Genomic DNA, 19692 nt, shown 5'->3' on the forward strand with positions numbered 1-19692 from the left:
GAATCTGTGATTGCCCTTCTCTGTGGAAATATCTTCACTGCTATCAATTTTTAGGTAACACCTATAAGTGATATCATAGGATATGTGTCTCTCTCTGTCTGACTTAGTACAAGTCGCGTGACTACCTCTAGACTCATCTACGGTGCTGCACATGGCATTGTGTCCTTTTTTCCCTTGGCTAATATTCCCTCTGTACATGTACCAGTTCTTCTTTGTCCACTCATCTGTTGATGGACTTTTTGGTTGCTTCCATGTCTTGGCTATTGTCATAGAGCGGCAATGCACATTTGCCTGCCTGTGTCTTTCCAATTCTGTGTTCTTAGGTGATAGGCCCAGGAGTGGGCCTGCTGGATCATACAGTAGCAAAATGTTTACTTAACAAAGGCACCTCCCTTCTGTTCTCATTAGTGGCTCTTACCAGGTTACGTCCCTCTTAAAGTTGAGGGTATGCACTTCTCCACAACACCTTCAGCGTTTACTCTTTGTAGTGTTTTTTTGCTGATGTATATTCTGACCAGTGTGAGCTGATATACCTCTTTGGGGTTGGATTTGCATGCGTCTCATAAACCCTTGAAATTGAGCTTTCTGGCATGTCCTTTTTTTCTTCAAACTGTGAGTACAGCTTACCTCTTCAAATTGTTTTCGTGAAGTATGTGTGACATTTAGAAATATTTTGGCCATTACCTCCATCAAGACATTTTGTGGGGAGGTTTCTTTTACAGCCCTCCAGTACTGGTGCATATGAAGTGACCCTTAGCAGAGGTTTTAAAGCTGCTGTTGCAGGTAACGGCCAGAGGGCGGCAGCATTTCTGCTTTTCCCAATCTGGTAACTAGGGAAACAGACCTTCCTGGCAGTGGTGTTCCTCGGTTATATATTAGAGTGGAATGTGCCCGGCTAAACCCCCAAATGCTGATGTCTCCTTACTTATGTTTGTTTTCTAAATTGAATTTATATTTTTTATTGGAGTCATATTCCATTGCGTACATGGACCACTTCTTCTTGGTGCATTCCTCTGTTGATGGACATTTTCGTAGCTTCCACGTGTAGTCTATGGTAAATATTGCTGGAGTGCAGGATTTTCAGCCTGTATCTTTTTTTAATGGTTTTGATTTCTTTTGCGGTATGTGGGCCTCTCACTGCGGTGGCCCCTCCCATTGCAGAGCAGAGGCTCTGGATGCACAGGTCCAGCAGCCATAGCTCATGCGACCAGCCTCTCCACGGCATGTGGGAGCTTCCCGGACCGGGGCACGAACCCGTGTCCCCTGCATCGGCAGGCGGACTCTCAACCTCTGCGCCACCAGGGAAGCCCAGCCTGTTTATTTTTGATTCTCATCTTGTCAGGCGATAGGCCCAGCAGTGGGTATGCTTGATTGAATGGTAGCTCAATATTTACCTTTCCAAGACACTTCCTTTGTGTTTTCCTTACTGGCTCTTTACATGTCCCACGTTGAACCAAGGGTAGGCATTTCTCCTCAAACCCTTCAGCATTTACTGTTTGCAGAATTTTTGCTGATGGCCATTCTGACTGGTGTGAGCTGATAGGTTTTTTGTAATTTGGATTTGCATGTCTTGAATTATTCCTCGTGTTCAGCATTTTTCCACGCCTTTTTAAAGTTCTGTTAAAATAACAGAAAAAAACAGAGAGTACAATTAACCTCTGGAAATTGTCTTCTTGAAAGGTTGCCCTCTTTTGAATTTTTGGTCAATTTTCGAACCCAGGATTGTTTCTGAGGTCAGGTGTCATTCATAGGCCTGTAATGAGTGTGAATATCTAGTGAGCATTAGCACTGGGTTTAAAGCTGCTGTTTTGGGAAACGGCCACAAGGCGGCAGCATTTCTCCATTCCCAAATCTGGTTACGAGGGCAGCAGAGCCTTTCTGGAAGTCCTGTTCCTAGGTTGTAAATTAAAATGGAATGTGCCAGGAGAAACCCCAATAAGTTTATGTCACATTACTTCTTGTTTTAGTTTTTTTAATCGGGGTAATGTTTAGAATACTGTTTGTCCTCAGTGTACACAATCTGGTTCATTTGTGCATAACATATATATATATATATATATATATATATATATATATTCATGTACAGAGCCACTTCCCATGTAAATTATTGCAGAGATTTCCATAGACATCCCTGGCTATATGGTCGGTCTTTCTGTTATATGTATTTAATAGGTATTTGTACACGTATGGTAACCCTAATCTTAATTTTTCCATTCCCCCCACCTGTCCTTTTAGATAAGCATAGTTTGATTTCTAAGCCTGTGAGTGTCTTTCTCTGTGGAAATATGTTCATTTGTGTCAGTTGTTAGATAACGCCTATAAGTGATATCATAGGATATGTCTTTTGCTTTCCGACTTACCTCATGTTCTGTGATTATCTCTAGGCTCATCTATGGTGCCTCAAAGAGCAGTGTTTCATTGTTTTCCATGGCTAATATTCCATTGTGTACATGGACCACTTCTTCTTTTTCCACTCATCTGGTGATGGACATTTTGGTTGCTTCCGTGTCTTGGCTATTGTGAAAATTCCTGCAGTGCAGGTGCTGAAGCCTGTGCCTTCTCGACTCTGGACTTCTCAGGTGAGAGTCTCAGCGGTGGGCCTGCTGAATGGAATGGTGGCTCAATTTTTACTTTGAAACACAGCTCCTTTCTGTTCTCATTATTGGCTGTTACCACTTTACATCTCACCAGCAGCTAGAGGGTACACAGTTCTCTAAAACCCCTTCAGCATTTGTTGTTTGCAGACTTTTAGCTGACGGTAGTTGGCATGTGTGAGTTGAAACCTTTTTGGAGGTTAGATTTGCATGAGTCTAATAATTCCTGATGTTGAGCTTTTATCCATTTTCCTCTTTTTTGAAAATGAGTGAGTAAAACTTACCCCTCCATACTATCTCCTTGAAAAATGTGCCAGTTTGGAATTTTTTTGGCCATTCCCTACCTCCGCACAATTATGTAGGGCAGGTGTCCTTTACAGCCCTGAGTCCTTGTGAATGTTAAGTGACCATGAGCTGTGGGTTTAATGCCGCTCTTGCGGGAAACGGCCACAAGGCGGCAGCATTTCTACATTTCCAACTCTGGGTTTTTGGGCAACAGAGCTTTCCTGGAAATCGTGTTAGTAAGCTGCAAATTAGAGTGGAATGTGCCAGCGCAAACCCCCAAGAGCTTATATCTCCTAAATTGTTGTTTGTTTATTAAATTTAATTTTTATGAATTATCAGAGCCAATTTGATAAAAATGTAGATTCTCCTAGGTGTACAGTTTCTGGTTCATCCTATCAATGTATCTGTCTATTCCTCTTTCGATCCTTTCCCGTGTATGTTATTATAGGGTGTTGCATAGACCTCTCTTCCTATTCCATAGGCACTTTGTGATTATACATTTCATAAGTATTAGTGCATATCTGTTAACCCCCATGTCCTAGTTCATACATTCCTTATTCCTTTCCATTTGGTTAAACATTAATTGGTTTTCTGAATCTATGCGTGTCCGTCTCTTGGAAATTATTTCATGGGTATCAATTTTTAGGTAACACCTATAAGTGATGTCATAAGATGTCTGTCTTTCGGTTTCTTTCTTACTTCAAGTTGGGTGATTATCTCTAGATCCTTCTATGATGGTGCCAACGGCACTGTTCCATGCTTTTTCATGGCTAATATTCCGTTGTGTACATGGACGACTTCTTCTTGGTGCATTTTTCTGTTGATGGACATTTCGGTTTCTTCCAGGTCTTGGCTATGGTCCGTGTTGCTGCAGTGCAGGATTGCCAGCCTGTGTCTTTTCGATTCTGGTCTAATCAGGTGAAAGGCCCATGAGTGGGCCTACCAGATCACATGGTAGCTCCATATTTACCCTTAAACGCACCTCCATTCTGTTCTCACTACTGGCTGTGACCAGGTTTCATCCCACCAGCAGCTAAAGGGTACGCAGTTCTCTAAAACCCCTTCGGCATTTATTCTTTGTAGACTTTTTTGCTGCTGACCATTCTGACGGCTGTGAGGTGAACTTTTTTGTACACTGGATTTGCATGGCTTTATTGATTCCTGATGTTCAGCCTTTTTCCATTCCCATTTTGTTAACAAAAAAGAAAGAAAGTAAAAGAAACAGAAGACAGATGTGCATAAAATATGCCTCTTGAAACTGTCGTTTTGAAATATGGACGTCTTTTGAATGTTTTGATCGATATACGACCCCAGGATTTTTTTTCAGGGAGGTGTCATTTACAGGCCTGCAATTATTTTGAATATCAACTGACCTTTAGTGCTGGGATTAAAGCTGCTGTTGTGTGAGACGGCCACAAGGTGGCAGCAGTTCTCCTTTACCAAATCTGGTTACTAGGGCAACAGAGCCTCAATGGAAGTCGTGTTCTAGGTTGTAATTTAGAATGGAATGTATCAGGAAAGCCCCTTCAATTTATGTCTCACTATTTCTTGTTTGTTTTTTTAATTTAATTTTTATTTTTCATCACAGCAAGTTTGATTACAATGTTTGGCATGTTGTAGGTGTGCAAGATGTGGTTCTTTTACACATATACATATGTCTATTCTTCCTGGGATCCTTGTCCCATGTACGTTATGACAGAATGTTGAGTAGTCTTCTCTTGGTATTCCGTAGGTCTTTGGTGATTATATAGTTCACCTGTGTTTGTATATGTCTGTTAACCCCAATATCCTAATGTATCCAATCCTCACACCTTTCCATTGGTGAACCATAAGTTTGTTTAATGAATCTGTGATTGCCCTTCTCTGTGGAAATATCTTCACTGCTATCAATTTTTAGGTAACACCTATAAGTGATATCATAGGATATGTGTCTCTCTCTGTCTGACTTAGTACAAGTCGCGTGACTACCTCTAGACTCATCTACGGTGCTGCACATGGCATTGTGTCCTTTTTTCCCTTGGCTAATATTCCCTCTGTACATGTACCAGTTCTTCTTTGTCCACTCATCTGTTGATGGACTTTTTGGTTGCTTCCATGTCTTGGCTATTGTCATAGAGCGGCAATGCACATTTGCCTGCCTGTGTCTTTCCAATTCTGTGTTCTTAGGTGATAGGCCCAGGAGTGGGCCTGCTGGATCATACAGTAGCAAAATGTTTACTTAACAAAGGCACCTCCCTTCTGTTCTCATTAGTGGCTCTTACCAGGTTACGTCCCTCTTAAAGTTGAGGGTATGCACTTCTCCACAACACCTTCAGCGTTTACTCTTTGTAGTGTTTTTTTGCTGATGTATATTCTGACCAGTGTGAGCTGATATACCTCTTTGGGGTTGGATTTGCATGCGTCTCATAAACCCTTGAAATTGAGCTTTCTGGCATGTCCTTTTTTTCTTCAAACTGTGAGTACAGCTTACCTCTTCAAATTGTTTTCGTGAAGTATGTGTGACATTTAGAAATATTTTGGCCATTACCTCCATCAAGACATTTTGTGGGGAGGTTTCTTTTACAGCCCTCCAGTACTGGTGCATATGAAGTGACCCTTAGCAGAGGTTTTAAAGCTGCTGTTGCAGGTAACGGCCAGAGGGCGGCAGCATTTCTGCTTTTCCCAATCTGGTAACTAGGGAAACAGACCTTCCTGGCAGTGGTGTTCCTCGGTTATATATTAGAGTGGAATGTGCCCGGCTAAACCCCCAAATGCTGATGTCTCCTTACTTATGTTTGTTTTCTAAATTGAATTTATATTTTTTATTGGAGTCATATTCCATTGCGTACATGGACCACTTCTTCTTGGTGCATTCCTCTGTTGATGGACATTTTCGTAGCTTCCACGTGTAGTCTATGGTAAATATTGCTGGAGTGCAGGATTTTCAGCCTGTATCTTTTTTTAATGGTTTTGATTTCTTTTGCGGTATGTGGGCCTCTCACTGCGGTGGCCCCTCCCATTGCAGAGCAGAGGCTCTGGATGCACAGGTCCAGCAGCCATAGCTCATGCGACCAGCCTCTCCACGGCATGTGGGAGCTTCCCGGACCGGGGCACGAACCCGTGTCCCCTGCATCGGCAGGCGGACTCTCAACCTCTGCGCCACCAGGGAAGCCCAGCCTGTTTATTTTTGATTCTCATCTTGTCAGGCGATAGGCCCAGCAGTGGGTATGCTTGATTGAATGGTAGCTCAATATTTACCTTTCCAAGACACTTCCTTTGTGTTTTCCTTACTGGCTCTTTACATGTCCCACGTTGAACCAAGGGTAGGCATTTCTCCTCAAACCCTTCAGCATTTACTGTTTGCAGAATTTTTGCTGATGGCCATTCTGACTGGTGTGAGCTGATAGGTTTTTTGTAATTTGGATTTGCATGTCTTGAATTATTCCTCGTGTTCAGCATTTTTCCACGCCTTTTTAAAGTTCTGTTAAAATAACAGAAAAAAACAGAGAGTACAATTAACCTCTGGAAATTGTCTTCTTGAAAGGTTGCCCTCTTTTGAATTTTTGGTCAATTTTCGAACCCAGGATTGTTTCTGAGGTCAGGTGTCATTCATAGGCCTGTAATGAGTGTGAATATCTAGTGAGCATTAGCACTGGGTTTAAAGCTGCTGTTTTGGGAAACGGCCACAAGGCGGCAGCATTTCTCCATTCCCAAATCTGGTTACGAGGGCAGCAGAGCCTTTCTGGAAGTCCTGTTCCTAGGTTGTAAATTAAAATGGAATGTGCCAGGAGAAACCCCAATAAGTTTATGTCACATTACTTCTTGTTTTAGTTTTTTTAATCGGGGTAATGTTTAGAATACTGTTTGTCCTCAGTGTACACAATCTGGTTCATTTGTGCATAACATATATATATATATATATATATATATATATATATATATATTCATGTACAGAGCCACTTCCCATGTAAATTATTGCAGAGATTTCCATAGACATCCCTGGCTATATGGTCGGTCTTTCTGTTATATGTATTTAATAGGTATTTGTACACGTATGGTAACCCTAATCTTAATTTTTCCATTCCCCCCACCTGTCCTTTTAGATAAGCATAGTTTGATTTCTAAGCCTGTGAGTGTCTTTCTCTGTGGAAATATGTTCATTTGTGTCAGTTGTTAGATAACGCCTATAAGTGATATCATAGGATATGTCTTTTGCTTTCCGACTTACCTCATGTTCTGTGATTATCTCTAGGCTCATCTATGGTGCCTCAAAGAGCAGTGTTTCATTGTTTTCCATGGCTAATATTCCATTGTGTACATGGACCACTTCTTCTTTTTCCACTCATCTGGTGATGGACATTTTGGTTGCTTCCGTGTCTTGGCTATTGTGAAAATTCCTGCAGTGCAGGTGCTGAAGCCTGTGCCTTCTCGACTCTGGACTTCTCAGGTGAGAGTCTCAGCGGTGGGCCTGCTGAATGGAATGGTGGCTCAATTTTTACTTTGAAACACAGCTCCTTTCTGTTCTCATTATTGGCTGTTACCACTTTACATCTCACCAGCAGCTAGAGGGTACACAGTTCTCTAAAACCCCTTCAGCATTTGTTGTTTGCAGACTTTTAGCTGACGGTAGTTGGCATGTGTGAGTTGAAACCTTTTTGGAGGTTAGATTTGCATGAGTCTAATAATTCCTGATGTTGAGCTTTTATCCATTTTCCTCTTTTTTGAAAATGAGTGAGTAAAACTTACCCCTCCATACTATCTCCTTGAAAAATGTGCCAGTTTGGAATTTTTTTGGCCATTCCCTACCTCCGCACAATTATGTAGGGCAGGTGTCCTTTACAGCCCTGAGTCCTTGTGAATGTTAAGTGACCATGAGCTGTGGGTTTAATGCCGCTCTTGCGGGAAACGGCCACAAGGCGGCAGCATTTCTACATTTCCAACTCTGGGTTTTTGGGCAACAGAGCTTTCCTGGAAATCGTGTTAGTAAGCTGCAAATTAGAGTGGAATGTGCCAGCGCAAACCCCCAAGAGCTTATATCTCCTAAATTGTTGTTTGTTTATTAAATTTAATTTTTATGAATTATCAGAGCCAATTTGATAAAAATGTAGATTCTCCTAGGTGTACAGTTTCTGGTTCATCCTATCAATGTATCTGTCTATTCCTCTTTCGATCCTTTCCCGTGTATGTTATTATAGGGTGTTGCATAGACCTCTCTTCCTATTCCATAGGCACTTTGTGATTATACATTTCATAAGTATTAGTGCATATCTGTTAACCCCCATGTCCTAGTTCATACATTCCTTATTCCTTTCCATTTGGTTAAACATTAATTGGTTTTCTGAATCTATGCGTGTCCGTCTCTTGGAAATTATTTCATGGGTATCAATTTTTAGGTAACACCTATAAGTGATGTCATAAGATGTCTGTCTTTCGGTTTCTTTCTTACTTCAAGTTGGGTGATTATCTCTAGATCCTTCTATGATGGTGCCAACGGCACTGTTCCATGCTTTTTCATGGCTAATATTCCAATGTGTACATGGACGACTTCTTCTTGGTGCATTTTTCTGTTGATGGACATTTCGGTTTCTTCCAGGTCTTGGCTATGGTCCGTGTTGCTGCAGTGCAGGATTGCCAGCCTGTGTCTTTTCGATTCTGGTCTAATCAGGTGAAAGGCCCATGAGTGGGCCTACCAGATCACATGGTAGCTCCATATTTACCCTTAAACGCACCTCCATTCTGTTCTCACTACTGGCTGTGACCAGGTTTCATCCCACCAGCAGCTAAAGGGTACGCAGTTCTCTAAAACCCCTTCGGCATTTATTCTTTGTAGACTTTTTTGCTGCTGACCATTCTGACGGCTGTGAGGTGAACTTTTTTGTACACTGGATTTGCATGGCTTTATTGATTCCTGATGTTCAGCCTTTTTCCATTCCCATTTTGTTAACAAAAAAGAAAGAAAGTAAAAGAAACAGAAGACAGATGTGCATAAAATATGCCTCTTGAAACTGTCGTTTTGAAATATGGACGTCTTTTGAATGTTTTGATCGATATACGACCCCAGGATTTTTTTTCAGGGAGGTGTCATTTACAGGCCTGCAATTATTTTGAATATCAACTGACCTTTAGTGCTGGGATTAAAGCTGCTGTTGTGTGAGACGGCCACAAGGTGGCAGCAGTTCTCCTTTACCAAATCTGGTTACTAGGGCAACAGAGCCTCAATGGAAGTCGTGTTCTAGGTTGTAATTTAGAATGGAATGTATCAGGAAAGCCCCTTCAATTTATGTCTCACTATTTCTTGTTTGTTTTTTTAATTTAATTTTTATTTTTCATCACAGCAAGTTTGATTACAATGTTTGGCATGTTGTAGGTGTGCAAGATGTGGTTCTTTTACACATATACATATGTCTATTCTTCCTGGGATCCTTGTCCCATGTACGTTATGACAGAATGTTGAGTAGTCTTCTCTTGGTATTCCGTAGGTCTTTGGTGATTATATAGTTCACCTGTGTTTGTATATGTCTGTTAACCCCAATATCCTAATGTATCCAATCCTCACACCTTTCCATTGGTGAACCATAAGTTTGTTTAATGAATCTGTGATTGCCCTTCTCTGTGGAAATATCTTCACTGCTATCAATTTTTAGGTAACACCTATAAGTGATATCATAGGATATGTGTCTCTCTCTGTCTGACTTAGTACAAGTCGCGTGACTACCTCTAGACTCATCTACGGTGCTGCACATGGCATTGTGTCCTCTTTTCCCTTGGCTAATATTCCCTCTGTACATGTACCAGTTCTTCTTTGTCCACTCATCTGTTGATGGACTTTTTGGTTGCTTCCATGTCTTGGCTATTGTAATAGAGCGGCAATGCACATTTGCCTGCCTGTGTCTTTCCAATTCTGTGTTCTTAGGTGATAGGCCCAGGAGTGGGCCTGCTGGATCATACAGTAGCAAAATGTTTACTTAACAAAGGCACCTCCCTTCTGTTCTCATTAGTGGCTCTTACCAGGTTACGTCCCTCTTAAAGTTGAGGGTATGCACTTCTCCACAACACCTTCAGCGTTTACTCTTTGTAGTGTTTTTTTGCTGATGTATATTCTGACCAGTGTGAGCTGATATACCTCTTTGGGGTTGGATTTGCATGCGTCTCATAAACCCTTGAAATTGAGCTTTCTGGCATGTCCTTTTTTTCTTCAAACTGTGAGTACAGCTTACCTCTTCAAATTGTTTTCGTGAAGTATGTGTGACATTTAGAAATATTTTGGCCATTACCTCCATCAAGACATTTTGTGGGGAGGTTTCTTTTACAGCCCTCCAGTACTGGTGCATATGAAGTGACCCTTAGCAGAGGTTTTAAAGCTGCTGTTGCAGGTAACGGCCAGAGGGCGGCAGCATTTCTGCTTTTCCCAATCTGGTAACTAGGGAAACAGACCTTCCTGGCAGTGGTGTTCCTCGGTTATATATTAGAGTGGAATGTGCCCGGCTAAACCCCCAAATGCTGATGTCTCCTTACTTATGTTTGTTTTCTAAATTGAATTTATATTTTTTATTGGAGTCATATTCCATTGCGTACATGGACCACTTCTTCTTGGTGCATTCCTCTGTTGATGGACATTTTCGTAGCTTCCACGTGTAGTCTATGGTAAATATTGCTGGAGTGCAGGATTTTCAGCCTGTATCTTTTTTTAATGGTTTTGATTTCTTTTGCGGTATGTGGGCCTCTCACTGCGGTGGCCCCTCCCATTGCAGAGCAGAGGCTCTGGATGCACAGGTCCAGCAGCCATAGCTCATGCAACCAGCCTCTCCACGGCATGTGGGAGCTTCCCGGACCGGGGCACGAACCCGTGTCCCCTGCATCGGCAGGCGGACTCTCAACCTCTGCGCCACCAGGGAAGCCCAGCCTGTTTATTTTTGATTCTCATCTTGTCAGGCGATAGGCCCAGCAGTGGGTATGCTTGATTGAATGGTAGCTCAATATTTACCTTTCCAAGACACTTCCTTTGTGTTTTCCTTACTGGCTCTTTACATGTCCCACGTTGAACCAAGGGTAGGCATTTCTCCTCAAACCCTTCAGCATTTACTGTTTGCAGAATTTTTGCTGATGGCCATTCTGACTGGTGTGAGCTGATAGGTTTTTTGTAATTTGGATTTGCATGTCTTGAATTATTCCTCGTGTTCAGCATTTTTCCACGCCTTTTTAAAGTTCTGTTAAAATAACAGAAAAAAACAGAGAGTACAATTAACCTCTGGAAATTGTCTTCTTGAAAGGTTGCCCTCTTTTGAATTTTTGGTCAATTTTCGAACCCAGGATTGTTTCTGAGGTCAGGTGTCATTCATAGGCCTGTAATGAGTGTGAATATCTAGTGAGCATTAGCACTGGGTTTAAAGCTGCTGTTTTGGGAAACGGCCACAAGGCGGCAGCATTTCTCCATTCCCAAATCTGGTTACGAGGGCAGCAGAGCCTTTCTGGAAGTCCTGTTCCTAGGTTGTAAATTAAAATGGAATGTGCCAGGAGAAACCCCAATAAGTTTATGTCACATTACTTCTTGTTTTAGTTTTTTTAATCGGGGTAATGTTTAGAATACTGTTTGTCCTCAGTGTACACAATCTGGTTCATTTGTGCATAACATATATATATATATATATATATATATATATATATATATATATATATATATATTCATGTACAGAGCCACTTCCCATGTAAATTATTGCAGAGATTTCCATAGACATCCCTGGCTATATGGTCGGTCTTTCTGTTATATGTATTTAATAGGTATTTGTACACGTATGGTAACCCTAATCTTAATTTTTCCATTCCCCCCACCTGTCCTTTTAGATAAGCATAGTTTGATTTCTAAGCCTGTGAGTGTCTTTCTCTGTGGAAATATGTTCATTTGTGTCAGTTGTTAGATAACGCCTATAAGTGATATCATAGGATATGTCTTTTGCTTTCCGACTTACCTCATGTTCTGTGATTATCTCTAGGCTCATCTATGGTGCCTCAAAGAGCAGTGTTTCATTGTTTTCCATGGCTAATATTCCATTGTGTACATGGACCACTTCTTCTTTTTCCACTCATCTGGTGATGGACATTTTGGTTGCTTCCGTGTCTTGGCTATTGTGAAAATTCCTGCAGTGCAGGTGCTGAAGCCTGTGCCTTCTCGACTCTGGACTTCTCAGGTGAGAGTCTCAGCGGTGGGCCTGCTGAATGGAATGGTGGCTCAATTTTTACTTTGAAACACAGCTCCTTTCTGTTCTCATTATTGGCTGTTACCACTTTACATCTCACCAGCAGCTAGAGGGTACACAGTTCTCTAAAACCCCTTCAGCATTTGTTGTTTGCAGACTTTTAGCTGACGGTAGTTGGCATGTGTGAGTTGAAACCTTTTTGGAGGTTAGATTTGCATGAGTCTAATAATTCCTGATGTTGAGCTTTTATCCATTTTCCTCTTTTTTGAAAATGAGTGAGTAAAACTTACCCCTCCATACTATCTCCTTGAAAAATGTGCCAGTTTGGAATTTTTTTGGCCATTCCCTACCTCCGCACAATTATGTAGGGCAGGTGTCCTTTACAGCCCTGAGTCCTTGTGAATGTTAAGTGACCATGAGCTGTGGGTTTAATGCCGCTCTTGCGGGAAACGGCCACAAGGCGGCAGCATTTCTACATTTCCAACTCTGGGTTTTTGGGCAACAGAGCTTTCCTGGAAATCGTGTTAGTAAGCTGCAAATTAGAGTGGAATGTGCCAGCGCAAACCCCCAAGAGCTTATATCTCCTAAATTGTTGTTTGTTTATTAAATTTAATTTTTATGAATTATCAGAGCCAATTTGATAAAAATGTAGATTCTCCTAGGTGTACAGTTTCTGGTTCATCCTATCAATGTATCTGTCTATTCCTCTTTCGATCCTTTCCCGTGTATGTTATTATAGGGTGTTGCATAGACCTCTCTTCCTATTCCATAGGCACTTTGTGATTATACATTTCATAAGTATTAGTGCATATCTGTTAACCCCCATGTCCTAGTTCATACATTCCTTATTCCTTTCCATTTGGTTAAACATTAATTGGTTTTCTGAATCTATGCGTGTCCGTCTCTTGGAAATTATTTCATGGGTATCAATTTTTAGGTAACACCTATAAGTGATGTCATAAGATGTCTGTCTTTCGGTTTCTTTCTTACTTCAAGTTGGGTGATTATCTCTAGATCCTTCTATGATGGTGCCAACGGCACTGTTCCATGCTTTTTCATGGCTAATATTCCGTTGTGTACATGGACGACTTCTTCTTGGTGCATTTTTCTGTTGATGGACATTTCGGTTTCTTCCAGGTCTTGGCTATGGTCCGTGTTGCTGCAGTGCAGGATTGCCAGCCTGTGTCTTTTCGATTCTGGTCTAATCAGGTGAAAGGCCCATGAGTGGGCCTACCAGATCACATGGTAGCTCCATATTTACCCTTAAACGCACCTCCATTCTGTTCTCACTACTGGCTGTGACCAGGTTTCATCCCACCAGCAGCTAAAGGGTACGCAGTTCTCTAAAACCCCTTCGGCATTTATTCTTTGTAGACTTTTTTGCTGCTGACCATTCTGACGGCTGTGAGGTGAACTTTTTTGTACACTGGATTTGCATGGCTTTATTGATTCCTGATGTTCAGCCTTTTTCCATTCCCATTTTGTTAACAAAAAAGAAAGAAAGTAAAAGAAACAGAAGACAGATGTGCATAAAATATGCCTCTTGAAACTGTCGTTTTGAAATATGGACGTCTTTTGAATGTTTTGATCGATATACGACCCCAGGATTTTTTTTCAGGGAGGTGTCATTTACAGGCCTGCAATTATTTTGAATATCAACTGACCTTTAGTGCTGGGATTAAAGCTGCTGTTGTGTGAGACGGCCACAAGGTGGCAGCAGTTCTCCTTTACCAAATCTGGTTACTAGGGCAACAGAGCCTCAATGGAAGTCGTGTTCTAGGTTGTAATTTAGAATGGAATGTATCAGGAAAGCCCCTTCAATTTATGTCTCACTATTTCTTGTTTGTTTTTTTAATTTAATTTTCATTTTTCATCACAGCAAGTTTGATTACAATGTTTGGCATGTTGTAGGTGTGCAAGATGTGGTTCTTTTACACATATACATATGTCTATTCTTCCTGGGATCCTTGTCCCATGTACGTTATGACAGAATGTTGAGTAGTCTTCTCTTGGTATTCCGTAGGTCTTTGGTGATTATATAGTTCACCTGTGTTTGTATATGTCTGTTAACCCCAATATCCTAATGTATCCAATCCTCACACCTTTCCATTGGTGAACCATAAGTTTGTTTAATGAATCTGTGATTGCCCTTCTCTGTGGAAATATCTTCACTGCTATCAATTTTTAGGTAACACCTATAAGTGATATCATAGGATATGTGTCTCTCTCTGTCTGACTTAGTACAAGTCGTGTGACTACCTCTAGACTCATCTACGGTGCTGCACATGGCATTGTGTCCTTTTTTCCCTTGGCTAATATTCCCTCTGTACATGTACCAGTTCTTCTTTGTCCACTCATCTGTTGATGGACTTTTTGGTTGCTTCCATGTCTTGGCTATTGTCATAGAGCGGCAATGCACATTTGCTTGCCTGTGTCTTTCCAATTCTGTGTTCTTAGGTGATAGGCCCAGGAGTGGGCCTGCTGGATCATACAGTAGCAAAATGTTTACTTAACAAAGGCACCTCCCTTCTGTTCTCATTAGTGGCTCTTACCAGGTTACGTCCCTCTTAAAGTTGAGGGTATGCACTTCTCCACAACACCTTCAGCGTTTACTGTTTGTAGTGTTATTTGCTGATGTATATTCTGACCAGTGTGAGCTGATATACCTCTTTGGGGTTGGATTTGCATGCGTCTCATAAACCCTTGAAATTGAGCTTTCTGGCATGTCCTTTTTTTCTTCAAACTGTGAGTACAGCTTACCTCTTCAAATTGTTTTCGTGAAGTATGTGTGACATTTAGAAATATTTTGGCCATTACCTCCATCAAGACATTTTGTGGGGAGGTTTCTTTTACAGCCCTCCAGTACTGGTGCATATGAAGTGACCCTTAGCAGAGGTTTTAAAGCTGCTGTTGCAGGTAACGGCCAGAGGGCGGCAGCATTTCTGCTTTTCCCAATCTGGTAACTAGGGAAACAGACCTTCCTGGCAGTGGTGTTCCTCGGTTATATATTAGAGTGGAATGTGCCCGGCTAAACCCCCAAATGCTGATGTCTCCTTACTTATGTTTGTTTTCTAAATTGAATTTATATTTTTTATTGGAGTCATATTCCATTGCGTACATGGACCACTTCTTCTTGGTGCATTCCTCTGTTGATGGACATTTTCGTAGCTTCCACGTGTAGTCTATGGTAAATATTGCTGGAGTGCAGGATTTTCAGCCTGTATCTTTTTTTAATGGTTTTGATTTCTTTTGTGGTATGTGGGCCTCTCACTGCGGTGGCCCCTCCCATTGCAGAGCAGAGGCTCTGGATGCACAGGTCCAGCAGCCATAGCTCATGCGACCAGCCTCTCCACGGCATGTGGGAGCTTCCCGGACCGGGGCACGAACCCGTGTCCCCTGCATCGGCAGGCGGACTCTCAACCTCTGCGCCACCAGGGAAGCCCAGCCTGTTTATTTTTGATTCTCATCTTGTCAGGCGATAGGCCCAGCAGTGGGTATGCTTGATTGAATGGTAGCTCAATATTTACCTTTCCAAGACACTTCCTTTGTGTTTTCCTTACTGGCTCTTTACATGTCCCACGTTGAACCAAGGGTAGGCATTTCTCCTCAAACCCTTCAGCATTTACTGTTTGCAGAATTTTTGCTGATGGCCATTCTGACTGGTGTGAGCTGATAGGTTTTTTGTAATTTGGATTTGCATGTCTTGAATTATTCCTCGTGTTCAGCATTTTTCCACGCCTTTTTAAAGTTCTGTTAAAATAACAGAAAAAAACAGAGAGTACAATTAACCTCTGGAAATTGTCTTCTTGAAAGGTTGCCCTCTTTTGAATTTTTGTTCAATTTTCGAATCCAGGATTGTTTCTGAGGTCAGGTGTCATTCATAGGCCTGTAATGAGTGTGAATATCTAGTGAGCATTAGCACTGGGTTTAAAGCTGCTGTTTTGGGAAACGGCCACAAGGCGGCAGCATTTCTCCATTCCCAAATCTGGTTACGAGGGCAGCAGAGCCTTTCTGGAAGTCCTGTTCCTAGGTTGTAAATTAAAATGGAATGTGCCAGGAGAAACCCCAATAAGTTTATGTCACATTACTTCTTGTTTTAGTTTTTTTAATCGGGGTAATGTTTAGAATACTGTTTGTCCTCAGTGTACACAATCTGGTTCATTTGTGCATAACATATATATATATATATATATATATATATATATATATTCATGTACAGAGCCACTTCCCATGTAAATTATTGCAGAGATTTCCATAGACATCCCTTGCTATATGGTCGGTCTTTCTGTTATATGTATTTAATAGGTATTTGTACACGTATGGTAACCCTAATCTTAATTTTTCCATTCCCCCCACCTGTCCTTTTAGATAAGCATAGTTTGATTTCTAAGCCTGTGAGTGTCTTTCTCTGTGGAAATATGTTCATTTGTGTCAGTTGTTAGATAACGCCTATAAGTGATACCATAGTATATGTCTTTTGCTTTCCGACTTACCTCATGTTCTGTGATTATCTCTAGGCTCATCTATGGTGCCTCAAAGAGCAGTGTTTCATTGTTTTCCATGGCTAATATTCCATTGTGTACATGGACCACTTCTTCTTTTTCCACTCATCTGGTGATGGACATTTTGGTTGCTTCCGTGTCTTGGCTATTGTGAAAATTCCTGCAGTGCAGGTGCTGAAGCCTGTGCCTTCTCGACTCTGGACTTCTCAGGTGAGAGTCTCAGCGGTGGGCCTGCTGAATGCAATGGTGGCTCAATTTTTACTTTGAAACACAGCTCCTTTCTGTTCTCATTATTGGCTGTTACCACTTTACATCTCACCAGCAGCTAGAGGGTACACAGTTCTCTAAAACCCCTTCAGCATTTGTTGTTTGCAGACTTTTAGCTGACGGTAGTTGGCATGTGTGAGTTGAAACCTTTTTGGAGGTTAGATTTGCATGAGTCTAATAATTCCTGATGTTGAGCTTTTATCCATTTTCCTCTTTTTTGAAAATGAGTGAGTAAAACTTACCCCTCCATACTATCTCCTTGAAAAATGTGCCAGTTTGGAATTTTTTTGGCCATTCCCTACCTCCGCACAATTATGTAGGGCAGGTGTCCTTTACAGCCCTGAGTCCTTGTGAATGTTAAGTGACCATGAGCTGTGGGTTTAATGCCGCTCTTGCGGGAAACGGCCACAAGGCGGCAGCATTTCTACATTTCCAACTCTGGGTTTTTGGGCAACAGAGCTTTCCTGGAAATCGTGTTAGTAAGCTGCAAATTAGAGTGGAATGTGCCAGCGCAAACCCCCAAGAGCTTATATCTCCTAAATTGTTGTTTGTTTATTAAATTTAATTTTTATGAATTATCAGAGCCAATTTGATAAAAATGTAGATTCTCCTAGGTGTACAGTTTCTGGTTCATCCTATCAATGTATCTGTCTATTCCTCTTTCGATCCTTTCCCGTGTATGTTATTATAGGGTGTTGCATAGACCTCTCTTCCTATTCCATAGGCACTTTGTGATTATACATTTCATAAGTATTAGTGCATATCTGTTAACCCCCATGTCCTAGTTCATACATTCCTTATTCCTTTCCATTTGGTTAAACATTAATTGGTTTTCTGAATCTATGCGTGTCCGTCTCTTGGAAATTATTTCATGGGTATCAATTTTTAGGTAACACCTATAAGTGATGTCATAAGATGTCTGTCTTTCGGTTTCTTTCTTACTTCAAGTTGGGTGATTATCTCTAGATCCTTCTATGATGGTGCCAACGGCACTGTTCCATGCTTTTTCATGGCTAATATTCCAATGTGTACATGGACGACTTCTTCTTGGTGCATTTTTCTGTTGATGGACATTTCGGTTTCTTCCAGGTCTTGGCTATGGTCCGTGTTGCTGCAGTGCAGGATTGCCAGCCTGTGTCTTTTCGATTCTGGTCTAATCAGGTGAAAGGCCCATGAGTGGGCCTACCAGATCACATGGTAGCTCCATATTTACCCTTAAACGCACCTCCATTCTGTTCTCACTACTGGCTGTGACCAGGTTTCATCCCACCAGCAGCTAAAGGGTACGCAGTTCTCTAAAACCCCTTCGGCATTTATTCTTTGTAGACTTTTTTGCTGCTGACCATTCTGACGGCTGTGAGGTGAACTTTTTTGTACACTGGATTTGCATGGCTTTATTGATTCCTGATGTTCAGCCTTTTTCCATTCCCATTTTGTTAACAAAAAAGAAAGAAAGTAAAAGAAACAGAAGACAGATGTGCATAAAATATGCCTCTTGAAACTGTCGTTTTGAAATATGGACGTCTTTTGAATGTTTTGATCGATATACGACCCCAGGATTTTTTTTCAGGGAGGTGTCATTTACAGGCCTGCAATTATTTTGAATATCAACTGACCTTTAGTCCTGGGATTAAAGCTGCTGTTGTGTGAGACGGCCACAAGGTGGCAGCAGTTCTCCTTTACCAAATCTGGTTACTAGGGCAACAGAGCCTCAATGGAAGTCATGTTCTAGGTTGTAATTTAGAATGGAATGTATCAGGAAAGCCCCTTCAATTTATGTCTCACTATTTCTTGTTTGTTTTTTTAATTTAATTTTCATTTTTCATCACAGCAAGTTTGATTACAATGTTTGGCATGTTGTAGGTGTGCAAGATGTGGTTCTTTTACACATATACATATGTCTATTCTTCCTGGGATCCTTGTCCCATGTACGTTATGACAGAATGTTGAGTAGTCTTCTCTTGGTATTCCGTAGGTCTTTGGTGATTATATAGTTCACCTGTGTTTGTATATGTCTGTTAACCCCAATATCCTAATGTATCCAATCCTCACACCTTTCCATTGGTGAACCATAAGTTTGTTTAATGAATCTGTGATTGCCCTTCTCTGTGGAAATATCTTCACTGCTATCAATTTTTAGGTAACACCTATAAGTGATATCATAGGATATGTGTCTCTCTCTGTCTGACTTAGTACAAGTCGCGTGACTACCTCTAGACTCATCTACGGTGCTGCACATGGCATTGTGTCCTTTTTTCCCTTGGCTAATATTCCCTCTGTACATGTACCAGTTCTTCTTTGTCCACTCATCTGTTGATGGACTTTTTGGTTGCTTCCATGTCTTGGCTATTGTCATAGAGCGGCAATGCACATTTGCCTGCCTGTGTCTTTCCAATTCTGTGTTCTTAGGTGATAGGCCCAGGAGTGGGCCTGCTGGATCATACAGTAGCAAAATGTTTACTTAACAAAGGCACCTCCCTTCTGTTCTCATTAGTGGCTCTTACCAGGTTACGTCCCTCTTAAAGTTGAGGGTATGCACTTCTCCACAACACCTTCAGCGTTTACTCTTTGTAGTGTTTTTTTGCTGATGTATATTCTGACCAGTGTGAGCTGATATACCTCTTTGGGGTTGGATTTGCATGCGTCTCATAAACCCTTGAAATTGAGCTTTCTGGCATGTCCTTTTTTTCTTCAAACTGTGAGTACAGCTTACCTCTTCAAATTGTTTTCGTGAAGTATGTGTGACATTTAGAAATATTTTGGCCATTACCTCCATCAAGACATTTTGTGGGGAGGTTTCTTTTACAGCCCTCCAGTACTGGTGCATATGAAGTGACCCTTAGCAGAGGTTTTAAAGCTGCTGTTGCAGGT

This window comes from Mesoplodon bidens, assembly GCF_964165515.1.
Source record: "Mesoplodon bidens genome assembly, chromosome: X".
Taxonomy (NCBI): Eukaryota; Metazoa; Chordata; class Mammalia; order Artiodactyla; family Ziphiidae; genus Mesoplodon; species Mesoplodon bidens.